The sequence below is a fragment of the Phocoena sinus genome, chromosome 4, assembly GCF_008692025.1.
Source record: "Phocoena sinus isolate mPhoSin1 chromosome 4, mPhoSin1.pri, whole genome shotgun sequence".
Lineage (NCBI taxonomy): Eukaryota > Metazoa > Chordata > Mammalia > Artiodactyla > Phocoenidae > Phocoena > Phocoena sinus.
In genome coordinates, this window is record NC_045766.1 from 29,875,919 (window position 1) to 29,885,508 (window position 9,590).

The window sequence follows — 9,590 nt, forward strand, 5'->3', positions numbered from 1 at the left end:
TAAGCTTTCTGCCTTTAACCTGTCCTCCTCCCCCTTGTCCAGACCGTGATGATGCCCATTTGTGACTATGCTGAGGATGGTAGAGCAGGAAGGGAGAAGGGACCTGCTTTCTCAAGTGCTTCACCAGCTTTGCACAGCCTACCCCAGACTCTTGTTACATAAACTCCTTAGTTGGTTAACCTAATACAATCAGCCTCTGTTAAGTGCAACCAAACCCTGTACCAACCAGAACATCCATTTTCCTACCCCACCTCAGGTCCCTAAGGTTTTTATCCAGTGTTGTTTTTCCATAATGAGTTAAGCACTTGAGGAAATGCTTTATAGTTATTGCATCCCTACTGTAACAATGACTGAATTGACCATATCACGGAAAATTGCTCTTCCAGTTTTGTTGCAGTAATACATTAAATAGTGCCCTAGAGGCTTCAAGGATTTCATGTCCCTTCCTAAATGTCACACCAGCTGATGGAGAATTCCCTGTGAGTTTTGACTCATTTTCTCTGATTTACCACATGCACAAAGAGGATCCTTGAATCATAGGTGAAACATTTCATTCCAAGAAAGTTGTGCTTGAAGTTGAGGGGTTTGTTGTAGAATTCCCAGGGGAAGGAAGAGGACAAAGCCTGTAAAAGCACTGGCCATCTCATTATCTGATATATGAGAGAAATGCAGCCACTCTAGCACAACACTCCCCAAAGAGATAACACATTTAATTTTTCTTGATCTCAGTCCCAGAAGGCAAGCAATGAAATTTAATTTCATTAAATAGTCTTCCAAAAAAGTTTTAAAAGGAGGTTTTAAATTTTTGTTGTTGTTGTTTTTCTCTAATAAAGCTCAGATTTCACTTCTAGGGGAAATGTTTCTGGGTCTCCAAACATACCGAAGAGTAGAGAACTAAAAGTGTAAACTGAACAATGATGCATTGCATTTAAAAGTAACTTTTAAAGTGAATATTAAAATATGGAGGGGACAAATTAGGAGTTTGAGATTAACAAATACATACTACTATATATAAAATAAACAACAAGGTGCTACGGTACAGCACAGGGAACTATTATTCAATATCTTGTAACAACCTGTAACGGAACAGAATCTAAAAAAGAATATATACATATGTGAATATATATATATATGAATCTGAAAGAATATATATGTGTGTGTGTATAACTGAATCACTTTGCTGTACACCTGAAACTAATACAATATTATAAATCAACTATAAATCAATAAAAAATTTTTTGAATTTTATTTAATTAATTTTTTTATACAGCACGTTCTTATTAGTCATCCATTTTATACACATCAGTGTATACAGGTCAATACCAATCTCCCAATTCATCACACCACCACCATCACCACCCCGCCACTTTCCCCCCTTGGTGTCCATACGTTTGTTCTCTACACCTGTGTCTCAATTTCTGTCCTGCAAACTGGTTCATCTGTACGATTCCACATATATGCGTTAACATACAATATTTGTTTTTCTCTTTCTGACTTACTTCACTCCGTATGACAGTCTCTAGATATATCCACGTCTCTACAAATGACCGAATTTCGTTCCTTTTTATAGCTGAGTAATATTCTACAGTAAATATGTACCACATCTTCTTTATCCACTCGTCTGTCGATGGGCATTTAGGTTGCTTCCATGACCTGGCTATTGTAAATAGTGCTGCAATGAACATTGGGGTGCATGTGTCTTTTTGAATTATGGTTTTCTCTGGGTATATGCCCAGTAGTGGGATTGCTGGGTCATGTGGTAATTCTATTTTTAGTTTTTTAAGGAACCTCCATACTGTTCCCCATAGTGGCTGTATCAATTTACATTCCCACCAACAGTGCAAGAGGGTTCCCTTTTCCCCACACCCTCCCCAGCATTTGCTGTTTGTAGATTTTCTGATGATGCCCATTCTAACTGGTATGAGGTGATACCTCATTGTAGTTTTGATTTGCATTTCTATAATAATTAGTGATGTTGAGCACCTTTTCATGTGCTTCTTGGCTATCTATATGTCCTCTTTGGAGAAATGTCTATTTAGATCTTCTGCCTATTTTAGGATTGGGTTATTTGTTTTTTCTAATATTGAGCTGCAAGAGCTGTTTATATATTTTGGAGATTAATCCTTTGTCCGTTGAGTCGTTTGCAAATATATTTTCCCATTCTGAGGGTTGTCTTTTCGTTTTGTTTATGGTTTCCTTTGCTGTGCAAAAGCTTTTAACTTTCATTAGGTCCGATTTGTTTATTTTTATTTCCATTACTCTAGGAGGTGCATCAAAAAAGATCTTGCTGTGATTTATGTCAAAGAGTGTTCTTCCTATGTTTTCCTCTAAAAGTTTTATGGTGTCCGGTCTTACATTTAGGTCTCAAATCCATTTTGAGTTTATTTTTGCATATGGTGTTAGTGAGAGTTCTAATTTCATTGTTTTACATGTAGCTGTCCAGTTTACCCAGCACCACTTATTGAAGAGACTATCTTTTCTCCATTGTATATCCTTGCCTCCTTTGTCATCGATTAGTTGACCATAGGTGCATGGATTTATCTCTGGGCTTTCTATCCTGTTCCATTGATCTATATTTCTGTTTTTGTGCCAGCACCATATTGTCTTATTTACTGTAGCTTTGTAGTATAGTCTGAAGTCAGCGAGTCTGATTCCTCCAGCTCCGTTTTTTCTCTCTGAAGACTGCTTTGGCTATTCAAAGTCTTTTGTGTCTCCATACAAATTTTAAGATTTTTTGGTTCAAATTCTGTAAAATATGCAATTGGTAATTTGATAGGGATTGCATTGAATCTGTAGATTGCTTTGGGTAGTATAATCATTTTCACAATATTGATTCTTCCAATCCAAGAACATGGTATATCTCTCCATCTGTTGGTATCACTTGTAATTTCTTTCAACAGTGTCTTATAGTTTTCTGCATACAGGTCTTTTGTCTCCTTAGGTAGGTTTATTCCTAGGTATTTTATTCTTTTTGTCGCAATGGTAAATGGGAGTGTTTCCTTAATTTCTCTTTCAGATTTTTCATCATTAGTGTATAGGAATGCAAGATATTTCTGTGCATTAATTTTGTATCCTGCAACTTTACCAGATTCATTGATTAGCTCTAGTAGTTTTCTGGTGGCATCTCTAGGATTTTCTATGTATAGTATGATGTCATCTGCAAACAGTGACAGCTTTACTTCTTCTTTTCCAATTTGTATTCTTTTTATTTCTTTTTCTTCTCTGATTGCTGTGGCTAAGACTTTCAAAGCTATGTTGAATAACAGTGGCGAGAGTGGACATCCTTGCCTTGTTCCTGATCTTAGAGGAAATGCTTTCAGTTTTTCACCATTGAGAATGCCATTTGCTGTGGGTTTGTCATATATGGCCTTTATTATGTTGAGGTAGGCTCCCTCCATGCCTGCTTTCTGCAGAGTTTTTTTATCATAAATGGATGTTGAATTTTGTCAAAAGCTTTTTCTGCATCTATTGAGATGATCATATGGTTTTTATTCTTCAATTTGTTAATATGGTGTATCACATTGATTGATTTGCATATATTGAAGAATCCTTGCATCCCTGGGTTAAGTCCCACTTGATCATGGTGTATGATCCTTTTAATGTGTTGTTGGATTCTGTTTGCTAGTATTTTATTGAGTATTTTTGCATCTATATTCATCAGTGATATTGGTCTGTAATTTTCTTTTTTTGTTGTATCTTTGTCTGGTTTTGGTGTCAGGGTGATGGTGGCATCATAGAATGAGTGTGGGAGTGTTCCTTCCTCTGCAATCTTTTGGAAGAGTTTGAGAAGGATGGGTGTTAGCTCTTCTCTAAATGTTTGATAGAATTCACCTGTGAAGCCATCTGGTCCTGGACTTTTGTTTGTTGGAAGATTTTTAATCATAGTTTCAATTTTATTACTTGTGATTGGTCTGTTCATATTTTCTCTTTCTTCCTGGTTCAGTCTTGGAAGGTTATACCTTTCTAAGAATTTGTCCATTTCTTCCAGGTTGTCCATTTTATTGGCATAGAGTTGTTTGTAGTAGTCCCTTAGGATGCTTTGTATTTCTGCTGTGTCTGTTGTAACTTCTTTTTCATTTCTAATTTTATTGATTTGAGTCCTCTCCCTCTTTTTCTTGATGAGTCTGGCTAATGGTTTATCAATTTTGTTTATCGTCTCAAAGATCCAGCTTTTAGCTTTATTGATATTTGCTATTGTTTTCTTTGTTTCTATTTCATATATTTCTGCTCTGGTCTTTATGATTTCTTTCCTTCTGCTAACTTCGGGTTTTGTTTGTTTTGCTTTCTCTAGTTCCTTTAGGTGTAAGATTAGATTGTTTATTTCAGATTTTTCTTGTGTCTTGAGGTAGGCTTGTATTGCTATAAACTTCCTTCTTAGAACCGCTTTTGCTGCATCCCATAGGTTTTGGATCATCATGTTTGTTTGTTTGTTTTTGTGGTACACGGGCCTCTCACTGCTGTGGCCTCTCCCGCCGTGGAGCACAGGCTCTGGACGCGCAGGCCCAGCGGCCATGGCTCACGGACCCAGCTGCTCTGTGGCACGTGGGGTCCTCCCGGACTGGGGCACGAACCCGCATCCCCCACATCGGCAGGCAGACTCTCAACCACCGCGCCACCAGGGAAGCCCCGATCATCATGTTTTCACTGTCACTTGTCTCTAGGTATTTTTTGATTTCCTCTTTGGTTTCTTCAGTGATCTCTTGGTTATTTAGTAACGTACTGTTTAGCCTCCATGTGTTTGTGTTTTTTACATTTTTCCCCTGTTATTGATTTCTAATCTCATAGCATTGTGGTCAGAAAAGATGCTTGATATGATTTCAATTTACTTAAATTTACTGAGGCTTGATTTGTGACCCAAGATGTGATCTATCCTGGAGAATGTTCCTTGCGCACTTGAGAAGAAAGTGTCATCTGCTGTTTTTGGATGGAATGTCCTATAAATATCAGTTAAATCTATCTGGTCTATTGTGTCATTTAAAGCTTCTGTTCCCTTATTAATTTTCTGGTTGGATGATCTGCCCATTGGTGTAAGTGAGGTGTTAAAGGCCCCCACTATTATTGTGTTACTGTCTATTTCCTCTTTTAGAGCTGTTAGCAGCTGACTATGGATTGAGGTGCTCCTATGTTGGGTGCTTATATATTTATGATTGTTATATCTTCTTCTTGTATTGATTCCTTGATCGTTATGTAGTGTCCTTCCTTGTCTCTTGTAACATTCTTTAAAGTCTTTTTTATCTGATATGAGTATTGCTACTCCAGCTTTCTTTTGATTTCCATTTGCATGGAATATATTTTTCCATCCCCTCAATTTCAGTCTGACTGTGTCCCTAGGTCTGAATTGGGTCTCTTGTAGACAGCATCTATATGGGGTCTTGTTTTTGTATCCATTCAGTGAGCCTGTGTCTTTTGGTTGGAGCATTTAATCCATTCACGTTTAAGGTAATTATCGATATATATCTTCCTATTACCATTTTCTTAATTGTTTTGGGCTTGTTCTTGTAGGTCCTTTTCTTGTCTTGTGTTTCCCACTTAGAGAAGTTCCTTTAGCATTTGTTGTAGAGCTGGTTTGGTGGTGCTGAATTCTCTTAGCTTTTGCTTGTCTGTAAAGCTTTTGATTTCTCCATTGAATCTGAATGAGATCCTTGCTGGGTAGAGTAATCTTGGCTGTAGGTTCTTCCCTTTCATCACTTTAAGTATATCATGCCACTCTCTTCTGGCTTGTAGAGTTTCTGCTGAGAAATCAGTTGTTAACCTTGTGGGAAATCCCTTGTATGTTATTTGTCATTTTTCCCTTGTTTTCAATAATTTTTCTTTGTCTTTAGTTTTTGCCAATTTGATTGCTATGTGGCTCAGTGTGTTTCTCCTTGGGTTTATCCTGTATGGGACTCTCTGCGCTTCCTGGACTTGTGTAGCTATTTCCTTTCCCATGTTAGGGAAGTTTTCGACTATAATCTCTTCAAATATTTTCTCGGGTCCTTTCTCTCTCTCTTCTCCTTCTGGGACCCCTATAATGCAAATGTTGGTGCATTTAATATTTTTCCAGAAGTCCACAGATGAATATATGTGTTTTTAAAATATCTTTTCATATTTGAAGAACATTATCATCACCACCACCACCTGTAGCACCCTCATCTTTATGGAGAAACATATAGTAGGTAGCTAATTATGGGCATAAGAAGACTCTCAAAGACCATGTTGATTCCCTACATTGCCTTACCATTTCAGGCTTCTCCAGACTCCTGGATGGATGTACATTGACCAAAGAAACCAACAGCAAAACAAAAGCATAAAGAAACACAAGAATGGGGAGTAGGATAATTATTCCAACTCTAAGTGAAAAGGAAGTGTTTTCAGTGTTGAATAAGTAAACATGACTAGATTCAGAACTGTTAAAGACTGGAGTTCCAAATAATATCTAGGGTAAAGTGAAACTCTCCCAATACTTTTCCTTTATGTTGTAGAGATTAAACCCATCTGAGGGATACTTCTGTGTCTCTGTTTTTAAGAACTGTGTAACACAATGTATTTAATTTGAACAATTTATTTGCTATCAATTCTTCTTAGAGGATAGCAGATATTCCTTACAGTGTTAGTATTTTTCAAATCATGTATTGAGCTCTTGCCATAGCTGTATATATTGGTATGTGCTAAGTATAATATATATATTTTAAAAAGGGTCCCTGTCCTCTGATTTAAAGTCTAGGCAGGGAAGTAATATATACAAAGAAGTTAAGCAATATGGTCTGGCTAGAGGATATGTAAGGGACAAATAAGGATAGGATTGTATACTATTAGACCACAAAATCAGACCGTTAAGTACTCTAGAAGGGCAGAGATGGAGAAAATTAATGGAGGATGGAGTTATAGAAAAGTAATAAAAGGGTATTTCATAGAAAGTGTTCAATTGTTAAACCTTAAAGAATGGGTAGGAGTGATTTGATTTTTAAAATCATGGAAAGCACAGAAGCTACAGGTTTCCCCTCCTACTAGATAAAGCAGCCCACAGAGTAAGAGAAGGTATTTGCAAAGCATATATTAAGCAAAATATTTATTCAGTATATATATATATATATATATATATATATATATATAGCTAAACCAATAAGAAAAACAGTGACACCTGTAAGAAAAGTTAGCAAAGATTTGAAGTGCATTTTACAAAAGGGGTTCTCAAGGCCAATAACCATGGGAAAAGGTGCTCAACTGCTTTGGTCACCAGGAAAAAGCAAATTAAAACTACAATGCACCATCTTACACCCATTTGGATGGCTAATATTTAAAAAACAAAACAAAACAAATGTTAGCAAGGTTGTAGAGAAATTGGAACCCTTGTACACTGTTGATGGGAATGTAAAATGTGTAGCCACTATGGAAAATAGTATGGCAGTTCCTCAAAAAATTAAAAATAGAATTATCATGTGATCCAGGAACTCCACTTCTGGATATGTACTCAAAAGAACTGAAAGGAACTCAAACAGATATTTTGTGCACCTATGTTCATAGTAGTAGTATTCACAGTAACCAAAAGGTGGAAGCAATCCAACTGTCCATTTATGATTGAATGGATAAACAATATGTGGTATATACATATAATGGAATATTATTCAGCCTTAAAAAGGAAGGAAATTCTGACACATCTTACAACACCAATGAACTTTGAGGATATTATGCTAAGTAAAATAAGCCAGTTATAAAAAGATGAATAATGTATGATTCCATTTACATGAGGTACCTAGAGTAGTCAAATTCATAGAGACAGTAAACAGGATAGTGGTTGACCAGGGCCGTGGGAGAGGGAAAATGGGAGGCTATTATTTAATCAGTACAGAGTTTTGGTTTTGCAAGATGAAAAGAATTCTGTGGAAGGATGGATGATGGTGATGGTAGTGCAACACTGTGAATGCACTTAATACCACTGAACTGTAAAATTAAAAATGGTTAAGATGGCAAATTTTATGTTATGTGTATTTTACCACAATTTTTTTTAAACTGAAAAAAAAAAAAAAGCATAAAAACCCCACAATGCCACTACAAACCTACCAGAGTGGCAAAAATAAAAAAGATAGAAACTATCAAGCATTACCAACAAAAACTATACATATACTGCTATTAGGGGTGTAAAATAGTACAATCCTTTCAGAATGCTATTTGCAGTGTCTACTAAAACTGAACATATACAAACCTTAAGACCTCACAATTCTACCCCTAGGTATATATCCAAGTGAAAATGCTTACACGCCTTTTCCTAAAGACTACAAGAATGTTCACAGCACAGTTCACAATAGTCACACACTAGAAACTACCCAAATGCCTGTGACAGTAGAATGGATGAGTGAATTATGTTATACTTGCACAATGGAATATTGTACAGCAATGACAATGAACAAAACTACAACTATTTTCAACAATATAGGTAAATCTTACAAACACACAGGTAAGCAAAAGAAGCCAGAAAAAGTGTATCCTTTGGGTGTGGATTACTTGAAGATTGCCCTGGGGTGCTGTTATAGTCCTATTTCTTGATCTGGGTGCTGATTGTATAGGTGTGTTAACTCCGAAAATTCATCAAGCTGTATACCTATGATTGATGTACTTTTCTGTATTTTTGTCATACAACAACAACAACAAGTTTTTTAAAACCCAGCAGTTGTGTGTGTGTGTATGGGGGGGTGGGGGCGGTGAGAGAGAGAGAGAATTGATAAATTGATTATAAGATTTATATGGAAATGCAAAGAATCAAGATAGTCTTGAAGAAGAATAAGACTGGAGAATGTTTACTCTTGGCCATCAAGACTACAATATGTGTGATATTGGTGCAGGTACATAAATGTCAATAGGACAGAATAGAGACTACAGAAATAGACCCATGTATTCAATTTTTCAACATAGATGTCAAGGTAGTTAAGCTAATGGGTGGGGGAAGAGAGTGTCTTTTCAACAAATATTGCTGGAATAACTGATTATATGAAAAAAAAAAAAAAAGAACCTCTACCTTAATCTTACTCTCTGAAAAAATTAATTTGAAATGGATCCTAAACCAAAATGTAAGAGCTAAAAGTATAAAATTTCTAGAAGAAAACAAGAGAAAATCTATGTGACCTTGAATTAGGCAAATAATTCTGAGAACACAAAGAGCATGAACTATAAAAGAAAAAATTGATACATTGGACTTTATTATAAAGTTTTAAATTTCTTCTCTTTATAAATGGAAATCCCATACACTGATAATAAATTACTATAACCACTTTGAAAAACAACTTGACAATTTATTAAAAATTTAAGCATATACCTACCTCATGACCCAGCAATTCTCCTAGGTATTTAAGCAAGAGAATTAAATTAAAAATATATATCTACACAAAGACTTGCATAAGAATTCAAGTTTGGGAATTCCCTGGTGGGTGGTCCAGTAGTTAGGACTTGGCACTTTCACTGCTGGGGCCTGGGTTCAGCTTTATTTGTAATAGCCAAATATTAAAAACAAAACCAAAAAACTAACAGAACCCCCAAATGTCCATCAGCAGGTGTATGGATTAGCAAATAGTGGTATAGCCATATAATGGAATACTATTCAGCAATAAAAGGGAACA